The sequence below is a fragment of the Cyprinodon tularosa genome, unplaced genomic scaffold (assembly GCF_016077235.1).
Source record: "Cyprinodon tularosa strain WSP-4 unplaced genomic scaffold, ASM1607723v1 ctg33, whole genome shotgun sequence".
Lineage (NCBI taxonomy): Eukaryota > Metazoa > Chordata > Actinopteri > Cyprinodontiformes > Cyprinodontidae > Cyprinodon > Cyprinodon tularosa.
In genome coordinates, this window is record NW_024039041.1 from 656,314 (window position 1) to 675,236 (window position 18,923).

Genomic DNA, 18,923 nt, shown 5'->3' on the forward strand with positions numbered 1-18,923 from the left:
TGTCATTTTACTTTCCCATCTGGAACAGTGGGTGGGCGTCGGTCACATAGCTCTAGATTGGTTTAGATCATATTTGGCTGAACGTACTTTTTGTGTCTGTCTTGATGGCCAAAGGTCCCCCTCTGCTCCACTGTCGTGTGGTGTCCCACAGGGCTCAGTTCTAGGCCCGCTCCTTTTCTCACTTTACCTTCTTCCGCTCGGCTCTATTTTCAGAAAACATGGGATTGCCTTTCACTGCTATGCAGATGACACACAGATATACTTACCGCTAAAGAATGTAAACTCCACCTCTCTTCGGTCTCTGTTTTTATGTCTTGAAGATGTGAAGGCCTGGATGGCCCTAAATTTTTTAAAACTCAATGAGGACAAGACGGACGTAATGATCTTTGGCAGATCCACTGCTGATTCCGTAACCAGTCTTGGCTCCTTGGCTCAGTACGTTAAGCCGGTTATTACAAATTTAGGGGTTAAGATGGATGCTGGTCTTAAAATGGAAGCGCACATCAGAGCCGTTATAAAGTCCAGCTTTTTCCACACTGCAAAAACAATCTAGAAATAAGTAAAAAATGGCTTAAATTAAGTATATTTAGCCTTAATTTGAGCAGGTAAATAAGATGATTTGCCAATGGAATGAGTATTTTCACTCTTAAAATAAGATAGTTAGATAATATTTACTTGAAATAAGACGATAAAATAGTTTTTTCTTATTTTAAAAGGAAATTGTCTTGTTCCATTGGCAAAGTGTCTTACTTACCTCCTCAAAATAAGGAAAAACGCACTTATTTTAAGAAAAAATAACTTATTGAGATTTCTATTTTTTGCAGTGCACTTAAGGCAGCTAGCAAAAGTAAAACCCATTCTTTCCAGACAGCATTTTGAAACAGTGATACATGCATTTGTGACCACACGGCTGGATTACTGTAACTCACTTTATACAGGGGTCAGTGACTTGTATATTTCTCATCTTCAGAGGGTTCAAAATGCTGCTGCACGTCTTTTAACAGGTACACGAAAATTCGACCACATTTCCCCTGTTTTAGCTTCCTTACACTGGCTGCCAGTACATTTTAGGATTAATTTTAAAATTCTTTTATTTGTTTTTAAAACTCTTAATGGCCTTGCTCCTTCTTATCTGTCTGAGCTGTTACATTCTTATACACCCTCCCGTTCCCTCAGGTCAGCTGATCAGTTGCTTCTGAGGGTCCCAAAGACAAAATGCAAGCTCAGAGGAGACCGTGCTTTTTCTGTGGCAGCTCCTAAGCTGTGGAATGATCTGCCTCTGAGCATAAGACAGGCCTCTTCTCTTGCTGTTTTTAAGTCCCTTCTTAAGACTCATCTTTTTTCCTTGGCTTTTGGCACAATTTGAGAGGTTTTACTTTGTTTTATTCTTTTTGTATACTAATATGTATTTTACACTCGTTTTTTCTCTATTTTATAATTTTATTGTATTTTATGATTGTGTACAGCACTTTGGTCCTGTTCGGTGTATAAAGCGCTTCATAAATAAAGTTGGTATGGTATGGTATGGTATAGGAGGCACACTTGTTGATATGTGTTATTAAGGCAGCACTGTACAGACAGACTGTTTCATGTGCATGACTGAAATATCCTCATAATAAACTGTGCCACTCAGTCCAGGTTTAGTTCATGCAAACAGAAGCACAGAGACAAATATAGCTCTTATCAGAGACGCGCTTTGGAAAAATAGCCCAGTTTTTAAAAAATGAGAGAAATAGGTTTAAAAATATGACCTATCACACTCATATTCAGTAAGTTAGAACTATTAAAACGTTAGGATCAGAAAGCTGTTTCAAAGCCTTTACTTCTGTTAATGATGATGAGTTTCACTAAAAGCTAAAGAAAATATAACAATTAAGACTACAATATCATACCAGACTGATAAAAATATTTATAACACAAAATGAATTGACCTGTGCAGAATGAAGGTGATCATATTTTCTGTGAGAATAGATGTTCATTTCTGTCTATTTATTTGTTTGTACACATCCAACGTTATTCTCTCCCAAAATTCATTTGAAATGAAAAAAATAACATCATTCTGTGAATAACAAGAGCAGAGAGAAGAAAAACAGCCGTTACGCAACTCGCCTCGCTCACTACATTCTTTGTTTATAGCATTGCCTTGAATGAAAAAATTTCCTTTTTGATCGATATATAGAAAAACACAACCAATTAAATCTAGTTTACACATAAAATTTTAAAAGTAAAAGGTTAAAACTAGATTCTGCCAAATGTTTGTCTATAAAGGGCAACTTATGTAGCAGCAGTACAGTGACAACACTGTACTGCTGTACTGTGTTGTCTCATTTTGTGGTGTGGAGGCTGCAGCGCCTCAGACTGGAAGAATGTGAGAAGTGTGGTGAGGCTCCTCTTTCCTCCATAAAAGACATTTCATCCCAGCGCTGCATGTCCCCAGCCTGTAACATCATCAATGAGCACAGTTAGCAGTGCAATCATTGCCATGTTCCAGCCTGTTTTTGTTTCAGAGGCTGCAAAACGACGCTTTAACATTAGGTCTCTCCTACTGGTTCTGACAGGCTGTCGGCAGATATCTATATATATAGAGCTTATATATGAGGCATGACATTTTTCTGCTGTTCTATTTGATCTTTATAGTCAAAACAAGCTGTTTCCTGTGATAATAGCATGTATTCAAACATGCACATTGAATTCTTTCTTATTTTGGTTTAATATGCAGAGGTTTATTAACAGTGTAGTTATCTAAGTAAAGTTTGTTCAAGAAGCAATTTCCCCTGAAACAAAGTTGTGTTAATCGAAAGGTGAAAATCTGATTTCAAACTGAAAAACTATACAAAAACTGAACAATTTGGGGGGAAAAGGAGATTGGAATGGCAGCATTCTTAATGCTAGGATCAATATCTTCTAAGAAATTTGGACTTTAAAAACAAGTTACAGAAACACTTGTTTTTAAAGGTGAAGTTCCCAAACGGCACCACGGTTGTGGGCCTCTTCAGATGACAAAGAGCAGGACTACAGAGACAAGGTGGAGCAGCTGGTGGGCTGGTGCAGAGACAATAACCTGATCCTGATTAAGGAGAAAATAAGGAAGATCATCGCTGACTTCAGGAAGAACCGGCCTAACCACACTCCACTGGTCATCAACAGCTCAGCTGTAGAGGTGATCAGCAGCACCAAATTCCTGGGGTTGCACATCACAGACGATCTCACCTGGACTGTAAACACCACCTCAAAACGGCGCAAAAGCACATGTACTTCCTGTGGAGAGCCCACCTGCCCCGACCCATTCTCACCACCTTCTACAGAAGGTAAAGAGAGTAGCAGAGAATGGCAGTGGGCTGCCATTGTGAAGCGCCTGGGGAGCAGTGTGGTGTTAAGGGTCTTGGTCAGGGAGCCAGAGTGGCAGTCTGTGGGAGTTTGAACTCACAACCTCAGGATTCAAAGCCCTATGCCCTAACCACTAGGTCGCCACTCCCCGTCAAAAAACCCGGGGAGAGCGCGTATGCAGTCCCTCACTACCACAACTTATGCAGTCGAGATTCCCACATTTGGGGAATTCGCAAAGGTCAGCACAGCCGGGGTGCAATGGTCAAGCCTCACTCTGGGTGAACCTCCTTCATGATCAAGGTATCGCCCCTGCCATTAAAGACATTTCATCCCAGTGCTGCATTTCCGGAGCCCGTAACATTATAAATGACCCCTCAGACCCCCACCATGGGCTGTTCTCCCTGCTGCCCTCTGGGAAGAAGCTTCGAAGCATCCGATGCAGGTCCAGCAGATTCCAAAACAACTCTTCCCCACCGCCATCACCGTGTAAGTCTAAGCATCAGGTGACTATGTGAATTAACTTCCCCTTTCACTTTGATCACTTTTAAGTATTACGTTTTATGATTCTTGAATTTGAGTTTTGTACAAATAGTCACTACTGCCCTTTTAAACTTTAAATTATTTCAGTAAGCAGAATCTATGGTTCCACCAAATAATGCAAGTTTTCCAGCTACTGAAGACGTAAAGCAGCCCTAGACCATCAAACAACCTTTCAAATCTTTGGTTTTAGATGTATACAGGTCATTTTCCTGAAATAAAGTTAAACTATCTAATGAAAGCTATTTTTTCTAAGTCTATTTCACAATGTTATTTAAATGAATAATAGCCTTAACTTGAAACTGATGTCTAAGGGCCACCAGTGTTGCAGATGTTGCTCTTAGTTCTTTTGTAACCTACTGAATGTGTTTTCAATGCCTTCTTGGAGTAATTTTCTAGGAGGCCAGCCACAGCTAGGCAGGTTAATAACTGTTCCATGTTTATCTGTTATACAAGGGTTGGATCATTGTACTCTTGGTTGTATCATTCAAGTTGCAAAGCCTTAGTAATGGCTTTGTAATTGTGTACAGAATAATAGTCAATTATTTTGTTTCTTAACTGTTTATGAATTATTTCTGCATTTTTTATGTTATTTTATTTATTTTTATTTTCCTACTTGCTTTGATTCTGTTTTTTTTTCTCCTATATTTTAATCATGAAAAGCACTTTGCATTGTCTTTGTACTGAATTGTGCTATACAAGTTTGCCTTGCTTTGCCTTGCCGAGTGAATTGAAACATGAAACAAGTGGACATGCAAAGGTAACTCACAATTTTAAAACGAGAGAGAGTTTAGGTTTTTGGTAAAAATATACCAAAACTCAATGGATGATCTCTGGTTTACAGTTTTGGTAAAGCTGACAACCAATAACAGTACCGACAGGGTAAACACGAGCAAAGCCCCTAATAAGACTCTAGAATCTTGAACTTGTCATTGCTATATTCTCCATTCTGGGATAGTTTCACTCCCTGTTCTGCTGCAAAGACCAACTGCCTGAACAACACAGGTGGGAGTAAAATAAGGGAAGCTGAGCGAGAGCGTTGGAAGGGGGTAGCAGGATGGGAGGGGAGAATAACTTTGGCAAGCCAGCCTATACATGGGTCTGATTCTTACTCCACCCCCCTTCCAAACCGCCATGCTTCACAAACACAGCTTTCCTTTCTCCTAGTGACACAAACAACATAGCTGAGAAATGCACGCATCTGGCACACTGGTCCTTAGCGAACCACAAACTACAAAGGCTGATTTATGTCATAGATTTTTTTAGTGGAAAAGAATGTGTCTGAAGTTAGGTTAGCTTTCATGAGCTATGAAAATAACTGCTAAAGGGTTAAAAGTGTTGCATTTGCCATGAAGAGCAGAGGCACATGGCGCCTCATAGACTGCAATAACAAAACCACTTTGAAACCAGTTTTTTAAAAAGCACTAAAAAAGGCATTTAGCTCATGTTACTTACTATGCAGCAGGTATGGTTGGGAACATTTAAAGGCTGGTGCATGAAAAAAACTTTCCTTTTTTTTTTTCTCCACCAAGATGTAGAACTCTCCAGAGCAGGTGCACATATTCCCACACTTGATCTGAGTGCTGTATAAATTAAGAGTCAGTCTGTGTATTACCACTCCTGCTAAAGAATAGGTAACAATGACAGACAGTGTGCTAGTCAATCAAAGTCTGTCAAGCCCTAAAATTATGTACATGCTCAGTCGCAGCCACTAACAGGGCCGGAAGAAGGAGAAAACTCAGGAAATTCTCAGCATTCCTGACAGGAAGAGATAATCACCCCATGACCCACAATGTGGAAGATTGCCAAACTCCAAAAGATCCCAGACTTTGCTCAAAAGTAGGAAGTAGAGCCCATTACTTTTAAAGTCTTTTAATGCACCAAACTACAGATGGAAATTAATAAAAAAATTTAAAAAATCGTAGCTTTAAAAGATTTGAAACTGTATCCTCAGGATAATGTTTTGCTCTTCCTTCCTTTTAGACATCAAAACGTTGCATGGCTCTTGCAGTGAAACTGCATTTTAGTCTGGAAAGGAGCAGTTTTAAAAGGTGGGAGAACAGTAATAGAGTGAGTAGAAAGAGTTTAGAGCCACCTACCCACAGGAAGAAAGACTGTTTTTTGATTTTTCTTTTTTTTTTTTCAAAAGAAAAGCTCTTACAATAGCCAGTTGTTGAAATTATAGTAATATAAAAAAAACTCTTCCAGGACATAATAAACACCATCAATAAAATAATGCTCTATTGACCATTATGATTATAAAAAGGTGCTTTTGCATTATGGGCCCTCCTCTCTGTGATAGGTATTTTTCATAACGGTACATAATGTGCCTGGCCAGGCTACTTGCAGTGCACTTTTAAAGACATATCAATACTCCAGCCCACATCACTAATTCACCATTAAAAAATCATGAAAATTCTATATTAAAAAGTTAAAAAAATTCGGACCCTCTACACCAGTAAGTAGGAAGTTGTCCTTTAAATAGCTGAAAGATTTAATATGCCAGGCTACCACATGGTCATCATGTTACTGCAGCGAGACACTGACCACACTTTTCAGCATTGTGTTACTAAACAGAGAAAAAAAAGCGTTGCGTTTAGTGTGGGCACAGTGTTTTTATTACAGGGGAATAAGGAAAGCATTTTGTCAAACCATGAACTTGTTCATTTTTGTATGGTGTTGTTACTTGATTTTTATTTACTTATGGTTGCTAGCCAGCTTTTGAACATTTAGGTATAAAGAATCTTAAAAAATAAAAGTTTAAAGTTAAATCCTTATTAGCTTATTTCAGTTTTAATTAGAAATATATATATATATATATATATATATATATATATATATATATATATATATATATATATATATATATATATATATATATATATATATATATATATTAGTGCTGTCAAAATTATCGCGTTATTATCGCGTTAACGCGAGGCCATTTTAACGGCGATAATTTTTTTAACGTGAGATTAACGCTATGTGGTTTTATGGTACAATTTTCCAAGTACATCCCGCTGCAGCCTGCGGGAAGGCAGGGCTATTTTCCCCCAGTGTATACATTTCTCATAGGCTTCGAAGCGGAGCTCCTCAAGGAAAAAACACGCTCATACACTGGGTGACGCTAGTGCCTTTTCTTTAAGCCCCACCACCAACAAACAAGTTGAGTGTCTGGTAACTAGTAGCAACCTGAAATACGCTGAGAAAACAGATTACTGAGGTGAAATGGAATCTGCTACGGCACTCTTGCCGTCTGTGTACGCCACAGGTCAGTATCGCGTGTGTGTGTGTGTGTGGGTGGGTGTGTCTGTGTGTGTGTGTGTGGGTGTGTGTGTGTTCTCATTTTTGTTAAGAGGCTGAAAAGTAACTTTCTAGAGCATAGACTACCTCCATCTAGTGATGTCGGTCTATTGATTTTGATGTATTGATTGAAAATTGTTCATTATTATCTTGGTTAATTAACATCTAATGTTAACTGTACTACATTTTATAGCACTAGGGTAAAATGCTTGTCTTTGTTCAAAAGACTGTATTAACTGTAAAGACTGTCTTTTACATCAGCCTGCTTTCAGGGCCTTTTTTTTGGCTACATATTTGTTATTTTTTGCTACATGCCTCCCCATCTTCTTGCCATATGTTTCTATGGCATAAATCAGTGTCTGTGACCTGTTTTCATTTTAAAAAAAGAACATTGGCACAAACCTAGCCTGTATGTATTTTTTGTATGTCATCGAGAGTATTTAAATGATTTTCAATCAGAAAAAAAATTTGCGATTAAAATGCGATTAATCGCGAGTTAACTCAGGCATTGATGCGATTAATCGCGATTAAAAAAATTTAATCGATTGACAGCACTAATATATATATATATATATATATATATATATATATATATATATATATATATATATATATATACATATTCTGGTTGGAATACTCTTCACTCTTCAACGGATGTGATGCGCGTCCATGTTAAATGGGTCCGACCTAACATACAATCAAAGCTTTACATTCAAGATGGATTTTGTGAATTCTCAGCATCCAGTTCAACTCCGACGCAAAGGGCATCTCCAGGTAAGCACAAGCTACGAGAAGAGTGCTGCAGTTCTGTGTTTTGGCCACTGGTGGCATATCATTGGAAAACTCCATCATACCTTAAAAAAAACAAACAAACAAACAAAAAGGGTATGTACTGTTTTGAAAATAGGTACTAAAATCTTACAAAAAATGAAATTTCAATGGCCATGTTCTGTTGATTAAAATTGATAAAAAAATAAAATCATTATTAGAAAGTTTCTATAAACCTCAGTGCAAAGCAATCCAAAACTACTTTATATCAAACTATCACTCTGTAAAGGTAAACATTACTCCCATTGGAATCTAGGTGACAGTTCACTCTAGTAGAACTGAATGGACCCTAAATGTGTGACAATTTAAAGATCAGTTGATGCAACATTCCTGTTATTATTAGTGTTGCGCCGATGCCATTTTTTGGCCCCAATACCGATACCTGGCTGTGCAGTATTGGCCGATACCGATACCATAATAATGTAAAATAATTGCCATCATGGCTTTGTCAAGCTGCTGCCTACCTTTGTGAAGCAGGAAAAAATCTAATACAAAGTGAATCCAGTAGAACTTTTTATTGCCTACCAGGAGTGGGTGACAATAGTTGAAGAAACTTATGGCTCTCAAAATGGTATAGGTGCCCTATTTGTTGGTACTCGTTGATACCGATACCACCATTTTAGGGCAGTATCGGGGCCCCGTCAGATACTAGTATCGGTGCAACACTAGTTATTATTTATTATTTGAATGAGGTATAATACATTTTAATAGGCTTGGTTTCTGAAAAAGTGAAATAATTTTCCTGAACAGATTTTAAATATTCTCTGAATTAAACTATTTTGTTAATCGTGTTGGATGTTGGAGTCATTTTTCATAATGTTACACATCAAATGCAAATCTAAAGTAAAACTTTTTTTTGATGTCAGGTTAAGAGAAATCTCCAGTCCACAGTCTCAATCTTTAACATTATTTAGTCCTGTCCTGAATACCACATGTGTAAATCAATACACACACATTGAGCTGCTGTGGAAAAATGTGTTTAGTCATATTTTAGTCAATAATTTACTTTAATCTAAGTACACCATTTGTTTAAGTTTTTCACAATAAGTTTTTCACACATTTTCTGATCTACTGGCTTCTTCGGTCATCCCATGTTAGATTTAATGTATTTAACAACTCTTACTGTCAAATCCTGTTCTAAATCTAAAATCCTTTATATCTTTACATCAAATATTTGTGAAAGAAATCTGTCTTCCAAAAATCTTGCCCTGTTTGATTACATTTAAAACATTATGAGATAAACACTGTAATTAATTTAGACCACACAAAAATAAATTAAAAAAAGTACCATAATTAAGTATTGAAACTGAAAAAAAATGGATAAATGGAAATTAATAACACAAATAACTACATTATATTTGAGGCACATTCATCCTCTCCCAACTGTTTTGGAATTCAAAGTTATGAGCCAGACTATTAACAGCTCTCTAATAGTACTTAGATAACCAACCAGGCAGCTAAAGACTACAGTTCCTGTGGGGGTATGAAGGTAAACATGAGAGCAGTCTACATGATCTTGCATCTTTAATAATTCAAATGGAAAGCAGACCGGCTTTGAATGTCACCATAAAGTCCTGTTAAGTGGCATTAAAAAAGCCGAAGGTTTTATGTGCTTTCTTATCTCACAAAACACCTTCAGATCATGAAAGCAACAACCACAAAATGTAAAATGACATGATGAAACCCTGCCATCACCCGAGGTGGTGGGCGGGATTTCACAGGATATCTGGCGCCTCCCTCCTCCTCGCTGAGATTTCCAGAAAGGGGTGTTTTGCTTTGAAAGTGGAACTAGCTGTCTAGGTCTTACGTAAGAACATGTGAGATAAAATACTTATTCGACAGCAGCTAAGATGAAGAACAGACTGAACACAGTAAAAACACATACATATAGAAATCCAGCTTCTGCACGGCTGGCTTTAGGCTTATCGAATGTATTAGGCAGACAATGGAGAGGGCATGAGGAGATGAAGCCGTTTTCCTCTCTGGCTACCACTAACAGAAAGAGACAGCTGCAAGAGGGAACTCCTTTGTGCAAGTTGTCAGAGGAGTAACACAGCAGATGGAACCCCTACAGGAATACAGTCTCTCAGTACTACAGAGGATGAGAAGTGGTTTATAATTCAGAATTTGCAGCAGTTACACTATACTGCAATATACTTATTATCCCATTGTTTTTTTCTGTTTGTTTTTTTGCTGCGCAAAAAGGTGCTGCACTTATAACTTCCCAGGTCTATTAAACATTTCATGTAATGCACAGTTTGTAAGATTTTCTGTATAGAAAAGATCTTGCAGATTTCTTTTATTCTAACTGCAATATATATATATATATATATATATATATATATATATATATATATATATATATATATATATATATATATATATATATACACTCACCGGTCACTTTATTAGGTACTAGAGAATGACACGGGAGTGGATTTTCACTCCTGTCCCGTCCCACTCCCACAGAAAAAAATTGTGTCCCGTCCCGATCCCGGGCCAGAGTAGAAATCTAAATCCTGTCCCGTCCCACTCCTGGTGAAATTACTCCCACTCCCATTCAGAATGACTCCCGCTCCTGCTCCACTCCCATTCTTGTTGTTTTTGAGCGCGGATGAAAAACTCAGAGCGCAAGTTACTATTGGTTTGCTCCCGCTCCCGTCTGCTCCCGTTAATGTTTAATCCTGTACCGTCCCAATCCCGTGATCGTTACTAATACTGACTCCCATCCCACGGGAATCCCACGGGAATCCCGTGACCCGTGGGATTCCAGAAAAAATGTCAGTCTCTATTAGGTACCCCATGCTAGTAACGGGTTAGACCCCCTTTTGCCTTCAGGACTGCCTCAATTCTTCGTGGCATAGATTCAACAAGGTGTTGGAAGCATTCCTCAGAGAGTTTGGTCCATATTGACATGATGGCATCACACAGTTGCCGCAGATTTGTCGGCTGCACATCCATGATGCGAATCTCCCGTTCAACCACATCCCAAAGATGCTCTATTGGATTGAGATATGGTGACTGTGGAGGCCATTTGAGTACAGTGAACTCATTGCCATGTTCAAGAAACCAGTCTGAGCTGATTCCAGCTTTATGACATGGCGCATTATCCTGCTGAAAGTAGCCATCAGAAGTTGGGTACATTGTGGTCATAAAGGGATGGACATGGTCAGCAACAATACTCAGGTAGGCTGTGGCGTTGCAATGATGGTCAATTGGTACCAAGGGGCCCAAAGAGTGTCAAGAAAATATTCCCCACACCATGACACCACCACCACCAGCCTGAACCGTTGATACAAGGCAGGATGGATCCATGCTTTCATGTTGTAGACGCCAAATTCTGACCCTACCATACGAATGTCGCAGCAGAAATCGAGACTCATCAGACCAGGCAACGTTTTTCCAATCTTCTATTGTCCAATTTCGATGAGCTTGTGCAAATTGTAGCCTCAGTTTCCTGTTCTTAGCTGAAAGGAGTGGCACCCGGTGTGGTCTTCTGCTGCTGTAGCCCATCTGCCTCAAAGTTCGACGTACTGTGCATTCAGAGATGCTCTTCTGCCCACCTTGGTTGTAACGGGTGGTTATTTGAGTCACTGTTGCCCTTCTATCAGCTCAAACCAGTCTGGCCATTCTCCTCTGACCTCTGGCATCAACAAGGCATTTCCGCCCACAGAACTGCCGCTCACTGGATGTTTTTTCTTTTTCGGACCATTCTCTGTAAACCCTAGAGATGGTTGTGCGTGAAAATCCCAGTAGATCAGCAGTTTCTGAAATACTCAGACCAGCCCTTCTGGCACCAACAATCATGCCACGTTCAAAGTCACTCAAATCACCTTTCTTCCCCATACTGATGCTCGGTTTGAACTGCAGGAGATTGTCTTGACCATGTCTACATGCCTCAATGCACTGAGTTGCCGCCATGTGATTGGCTGCTTAGAAATTAAGTGTTAACGAGCAGTTGGACAGGTGTACCTAATAAAGTGGCCGGTGAGTGTATATATATATATATATATATATATATATATATATATATATATATATATATATATATATATATATATATATATATATATATGTGTGTGTGTGTGTGTCCCAACTCTCGATCCTATCCTGATTTATTTATTTTTGTAAATGTCCCTTTGGGATTAATAAAGTTGTTTTGATCGAAATCTTTATATAATCTTTCAACAATAAGCAGTTTGAAATACAGAACACCGTGTTGATTGTGTGCAGCTACTTGCATTCACTGCAGTTAGTTGACAAATAATATAACATAGATCTGATCTAGATCAGATTAGCTGTGGTTAATTGCTTATTGAAATAATTGTTTACTCATTCTGTTATCAATTAATTGTTAACTACAGAAATACCATTAACAATGAGAGAAACGTACTCAGAGCAGTATTTGTATCAAAATTATTCAAATCTATACAAATTTTGCATTTACCCAGGACTCCTCACATAGCAAAGTTTTAGCTTTCCCTGAATTCTGTATAAAATCTTCTTTAAGAACCCTTTTGCAATCTGAATAATTGCCAAATTTATAATAAGATTGATAATAATAATAGTTTAACCAACTGGCAAAAAATCCTTAGTCTCAACCCTACTATCAAATATCCTGGTGACACTGTTGTTGGAAGGGGAGAGTTGGTACCTGTGAGCAACACAATAAAAATGCTACTCTGAAAGACATTTTCCAGAATTTCTGTGTTTTTTTTATAGTTTTGTCCCAAACCATCACTGTGCTGGGGCCATCTTCCAGTTCTCTACCGAACGTGTAATATTATTCACTAGATTTCTCTGTGATCTTAATATAAGCAAAAAGCTAATTAATCTGCATGGCCAAACTCTCCCTAAGTTCTTCCTTTGGCTTTCGTATCCATACATTAAAAATAAATGACAGAAATCTGCATGCGGTTAAACATGAAATAGGAATTTCTGCTGATATCTAAACAAACTGTTTAAGCATTTCTTAAAAACCTTATTAAAGCAAATTCCACAGTTGCTCATTAAAAGTTGTTTATTCAACCAGAGAGAAATTCCTTCCAGGAGGGGTGGCGACAGTTATAATTGCTCTGATTATGAAACGATATTTACTCCTCACAGCAGCTGCTTGACAATGCACTAAAACATACACACAAACACAGCCGACAAAAAAAAAAAAAAAGAAAAGCTGAGCGACAGTTGTTTGTGTCACACTGACTGTTTTAACCAGAGTTCACGGTGGGTTAAGTATGAGGCCATCAAAGCAATAATAGCTCAGTATGATAAAGTTAACTCCGAATAAGCCTCTGTACATTCCCACACAGACAGCTGAGCCTGGAAATTAGTCTGTGGAGGTACACTCTGTCCACATGCCTTCTGTTGTCAAACTCACTGGCCCTCATCTGCCCTTCTCCGTTTACTTTCATATATATATATATATATATATATATATATATATATATATATATATATATATATATATATATATATATATGTATATATAATATATATATATATATATATATATATATATATGCACTCCTTTATGTAAGTTGTAAGTAAGTCTTAATACACCATAGACAATGTGAATAAGGTGGCTTGCTGTTATTCCAACATGTAAACGGTTTGGTTGGGCCTCTCTGCATATGTAGGTGGGTCTGCCCCTGCTTTTCCATTTTCCATTCGCAGCTGTATAGAAGCGTAGGAGCAGCAATGACAGAGCCAGCCCGCCTGCAGCCCCTGGAGGATGAGCTCTGCTGCTTGTCCCTCCGGTTAGCTGAAGAAGATGAGAAAAAAACAGAGAAGGGGGTCGGGGGTGGGGGGACACCGAGAGCGAGAGCTGAGGGGGAAAAATAATGAGGAAGATCTGACTATTTTGTGAGCGTTGTGCAAGTGGCTGCAACACGGCAGCATGCTGTTTGGCACATGCTGTTTTAGGCCTCTGTCTGAGGATTGTTATTTAGATATTTATAATATTTTAATTTCACGGCTGTTTTATTAAAGCCAAAGGAATAGTGACTGATGGTAAATCTTTGTTGCCTGTTTGTTAGTGAAAAACAAACAGTAATACAATTAATATCAGAGGTGAATAAAGGCCTGTCTTTGGGTTTCAAACATGTTTAAACATGTTTGTGATGCACCTGTGACATCAGTCCTGAAAGCTGATCCAGTGGACAGAAGCAAATTTAAAGTGATGGGTTTTTTTAAACTGCTCTCTCGGATGTTCTTTTTACTCTTTTTAATCTAATACCAAAGATATTTTTTTCCGTTTTTCCTTTTCTTATTAGTCAGATTTGTTTAGTTTCAGATATCAGAGGCTTTAAATGACCATGCTGGTTTGAAGTGCTTAAAGGTGTTTTTCAAACCCGCTGATTCATCCCTAGAGTAGGGGTCTGCAATCTGTGGCTCCAGTGCTACAACTGACTGGTCCTCTCTGGACCTTCCACGATTGCTCTTTATAACTTTTGCAAAAATAATAAAGACCACACTAATAACTTCAAATATGAAGTAGACATGACAGATATTGTCATGGTCTTGGTTCTGCTGTTCTTTTCTTTGCTCCTTGTTTTCTAGATTTATTGGCCTAATTCCAGTTTTGTTGTATTTCTAGATTTATATTACCGGTAGTTCTCATGTTTTTCTGTTGTCCTCTTTTGCCCTCTTGTGTGTGTATGTTCCTTTCCCCTTGGCTCCCTCGTTGTCTCCTCTCACACCTGTTCCTTGTCTGCTCGTTAGCCCTCCCTTTGTCTCTCTCTCCTATATATGCTCTCCCTCTGCTCTCACTCTTTGTTGGTTCCTTGTCTTTGCTGTCCTCCCATGCTGTTGTCCATGTTCCTCGTCTCTCCCTGGCTCCTCGTGTTTGGTTTTCCCCAGATGTCTTCTCAGTTCTGGTTTGCCTTTCATTATTAGTTGGATTTTTGGATTCCTGCCTTTGTTTACTGTTTTGCCCCATTAAAACTCCCAGAAATCTCCTCAGCCTCTACCTCTGCATTTGGGTCCTCCAAACCACAACCAAACCGTGACAGATATAGGTTTCAGCAGGACTTTCATGAAATAATGGTAATAAATAGAAAAAAATATATTTGTCTACATGCAAAAGTTTTTTTTTCTTTCATTTTTAAACCTTAAGATAGAAATGCAATGGTGAATCTTTAAAGAAGATAGTGACTTTTATCAATATGACATTTATTTTCAAAAAGGTCATTGTGGCTCCTAACAAGTGTTGTTTAGCTGGATTGAATGCAAAAGTAGCTCCTTGGATTGTAAAGTGGCAAACCCATGCCTAGGAGGAGCTAAAGGAAATAGGTTGTAGGATACAAATCCAGTATATACTAACTCTTACGGGCATCCATATATTAGTGTTAGCACTATGATTTCATATATAACTAAAGTGGATTGACCCTTCCTTTAATAACACAATATAGACTGCCTTTCTATCAATGCAATTACTTCATTAAGTTAGCATTAGTTAAATTACTGAAGTAAAGTAAGTCTCCATAAATGAACCAAATCAGATAAGATTTAATCTGGTTAAGTTTATATCTAGAGTTTTGTGGAGTTTTTTCCAAATAAACAATTAACATGAATAATATAAGGTTAAGTTGCCATAACATTCCTATCAGCTCTTTTAAAATTAAGACAGGAATCCTTTTAGAAGTTTTTTATGCATATGTAACTGGGGATTTACCTGCAAACAACAGGCAAAAAGACTACCCGTCTCCAAAAAAGTTTAAAAAAACAATCCACTGGGCTTTTTTTCTAAGTTTGAAGATGTTTCGCTTCACATCCAGGAAGCTTTTTCAATTCAAAACAAATAGCAATGCATATTGAAACGGATGAACGGGTCCACTTCTTTGGAAACAACCCCTATACCAAAGGGGTGGACCCATTCGTCCATATCAATTTGCATGTTTTCTAAGCAAAAACAACGCTTTGTTCGGCTACTGTCTAAAGCCTCAAACTAAATGCTATTTCTGACATTTTTAATTGAAAAAGCTTCCTGGATGGGAAGCGAAATTTCTTCAAACTTGGAAACAAAGTCCAGTTAATTATTTTTTCTCTTTTTGGATGGCAATGATCTGGATGACTGAGAACCAGCCTCCTTCTGCTCACTCTCAATGTTTCAAAAACGCTAAGCTTGGCTCTCTTCCCCTGACCTAAAGCTCAAACACTCATCCTAAAGGTTGGGTTATGCTTGACGCACATACAATTTGAAAATGAGCTGTCTGTCACTTCTGCAGATTCTATACTCTGGCTCTATTCGAACGTCCACCCTAACCCCTAAATCCCTCAATCACTATATAGAGCGGGGACTAAATAGTGGACTTAATAGTGAACTCAGTTAGAACTCAGTTAGAACTCAGTTGACCATTCGGACAGATGATCACTACTGTTCTCTCACTGTTGGTCATGTAACTCCGCCTCCCTGCACAGTGTCTGCGCCATCTTTGATTATTCTCGCTGCCACAACAAATCCCATGATTCTTTGCAAGAAGAGCTGTCGCAAAGCATTCTGGGATATATCTGCTCCCCTACGATGGATGATCCCCACTGTATAAGGTGGATTGCGGTAAATTTCAAGTCCACTACTTTTTGATCTAATAGACATTCTATCATTCATCTAAAATGCAGGAACCACTATATGGTGCCCTATATAGTGATTAGGGTGGAAATTTCGAACACAGCTGGTGCAGCTTTTCCTCCATTTTGTCCAGCAAACAGCAAGCTGACAACACCACACTACACGAGGAAGTCAAAAAACACAGCTGTTTACAACTTTTCCAAAGCACTTTCTTGCCTTCCAAGAGCAACAGCCATTTCTTACGTTACTTTGATGGCATAGTTCACAATTTGTCTGAACACGTTTAGTCAGGAGAAATGGAGCAAAATGACATTAAACTATTACGAGAAGCTTATACGATACCCCAAAAAGAGGCAAATCTTAGTCTGGAAAAACACAATCTGCCATATTAGGAAAACGTAAGTAAATATTTTTAATGGTAATAGTAAAATTATAAGTACTTTTTGTAATCTTTAATGACTTCAAATGGGCAAGGATTTCACTGATTTAATGAGACTCACAAAAAAAGTTGTATTGTTAATGAGGTACCCTCCATCTTTCCATTGTTTGTATGATGTATTGAAATTTAGGTGAAAGGCTGAAACTTGATTGAGATAAAGAAGGTCTAAACTTAGCTGGAGATATTCAAGTCCTAATAAGGACTTAGTGAACTCTTAATGTTTGTTAAAGTTGCATGCATTGCTCAGGTGGAAATTTACTTTTCTTAGTGTCTTTGTGTTTAAACAAAAAGGATCTAATTTATCCTAAAATCAGTCTGATAAGACAGATACCAAGTTCGTTTACAACACATGTTATTGTGAACTGAAATAAATAATGCTAAGCGGTGCTCCTCTGCAATACGAACGGCTTTCAGTTTTGTTCTCAGTAAAGCCCATATATGACTCAATCGGTATTGAAACGTCAAATAGAATTTCAGGATATAAATCGCATTTTGCAAATAAAAAGCCTGCCTGTTACAGATGGAAAGGAAGCAAACAAGTAGGTCATCTATTTGTGTCTGTGTGTGTGTTGGCGTGAGCATGTTTCCCATGCCTCCTCTATGGCATGCATCTATTCATTCTCACACTGCATGTCCTACTTAAAAGCCCTTGAGATTTGCAGTTAAACAGAGTTCACCTTTACCTCTGGAGGATGAGAGAAGGGCCCTTTTTGTATCTTTGGCAGTCCCCTGTTGAACATTGTCTGGTTATTGTAGTGTTTAAAAATGCATAGACCCCTCAAGTCCTTTGGTCGGTTATTACCTTAACAATTATGCAGCATAAAAGCACAAGTATGCAGAAAAATCAGGAAGAAAAAAAACATCTCCATTTTGTAGAACCAGTTACTGAAAATAAATAACAAGCAGTAGGACCAAAATATGCAAAAGGGAAGTTTACTTGTCAGAGCAACCTAAACACATTCTCCTGCTCCTTCTTTTCTGCCTGCATTGATTTGTTATGACCATGTCCATTTGGCTAAACAGATGCTGAATTAAAAGGAGCTTGTGCCCCATGCAATAAACAACCTTTGAAGTGGCAGAAAGGAAAAGTTTTTTTTGGCTCCAAACAGAGTATGATCTAAGTCAACAACGATAACAGGGATTTAAATGAAGACATCACAAGCATGCACTAGCAGGACCACAATGTCAGAGTTAATGAGAAGTCTGACATTTGATGGATTAAAAGCAGTTGAATCTGTCAGCACTAGTGGTCATATAAAACCTAATGTTTTTATCAGATTAATTGGAAACCTTCAGCCGTAATCATTTAAAGCATAGACTGGAGATTTTGGGATAGTGTTTCCCCAAAAGCAAACAATAACAGCATGTGTGCTGTACTTATGGCCCCATTTAAACATAAAACTGGCCAACGGTTCTGTCAAACACACCATCCAATACAAACAGACATAAAAATAGTCCCAGTAAAACCCAAACCCTGCTGCGCAGATTAATTTCCAAGAACAGGCATTACCGGGAATAAAATGATCGTCAGTTTTGAAATGGGCTACAGAACACATTTTAGCAGTCTCTAACAAAAAAAAAAATCATAACTTTTGAAAATTATTTTCTCATTTTCACCAGTTAAATCCAGAAAATCCAAATTATTTTGTTAAACAAACAAACAGAAACGAGTGCACAATTTTAAAGTGTAAATACATTAATATACTGTTAACCGTTTCCCTTAGAAAATAAAAAAAAAACATGGTGGGTTTTTATCTTCAATTCCTCTCTTTTAGTGTGCCTCTACCCTCATTGCACATCTTCAAAACACCCATTTATGCCCATTCCACTTTGTAAAGTAGCTCAAGCTACTCTGTGAGCATCAACTTTAATGTCTTGCCACAAAGTTAATTCGATTTAACTGTGGATTTTGAGTTGGCCACT

The 18,923-nt window shown here is 38.0% G+C and overlaps 1 protein-coding gene and 1 non-coding gene across 2 annotated transcripts in view; both read right to left on the reverse strand.

The window, feature by feature from the left end:
• ctdspla (CTD (carboxy-terminal domain, RNA polymerase II, polypeptide A) small phosphatase-like a) overlaps positions 1–18,923 on the reverse strand; it is a 51,988-nt gene that overhangs the window by 18,245 nt on the left and 14,820 nt on the right. The window lies entirely within an intron of this gene.
• Positions 3,488–3,651, reverse strand: LOC119789076. Its single transcript, XR_005281540.1, has one exon. It is a non-coding gene; the product is annotated as a U1 spliceosomal RNA (small nuclear RNA).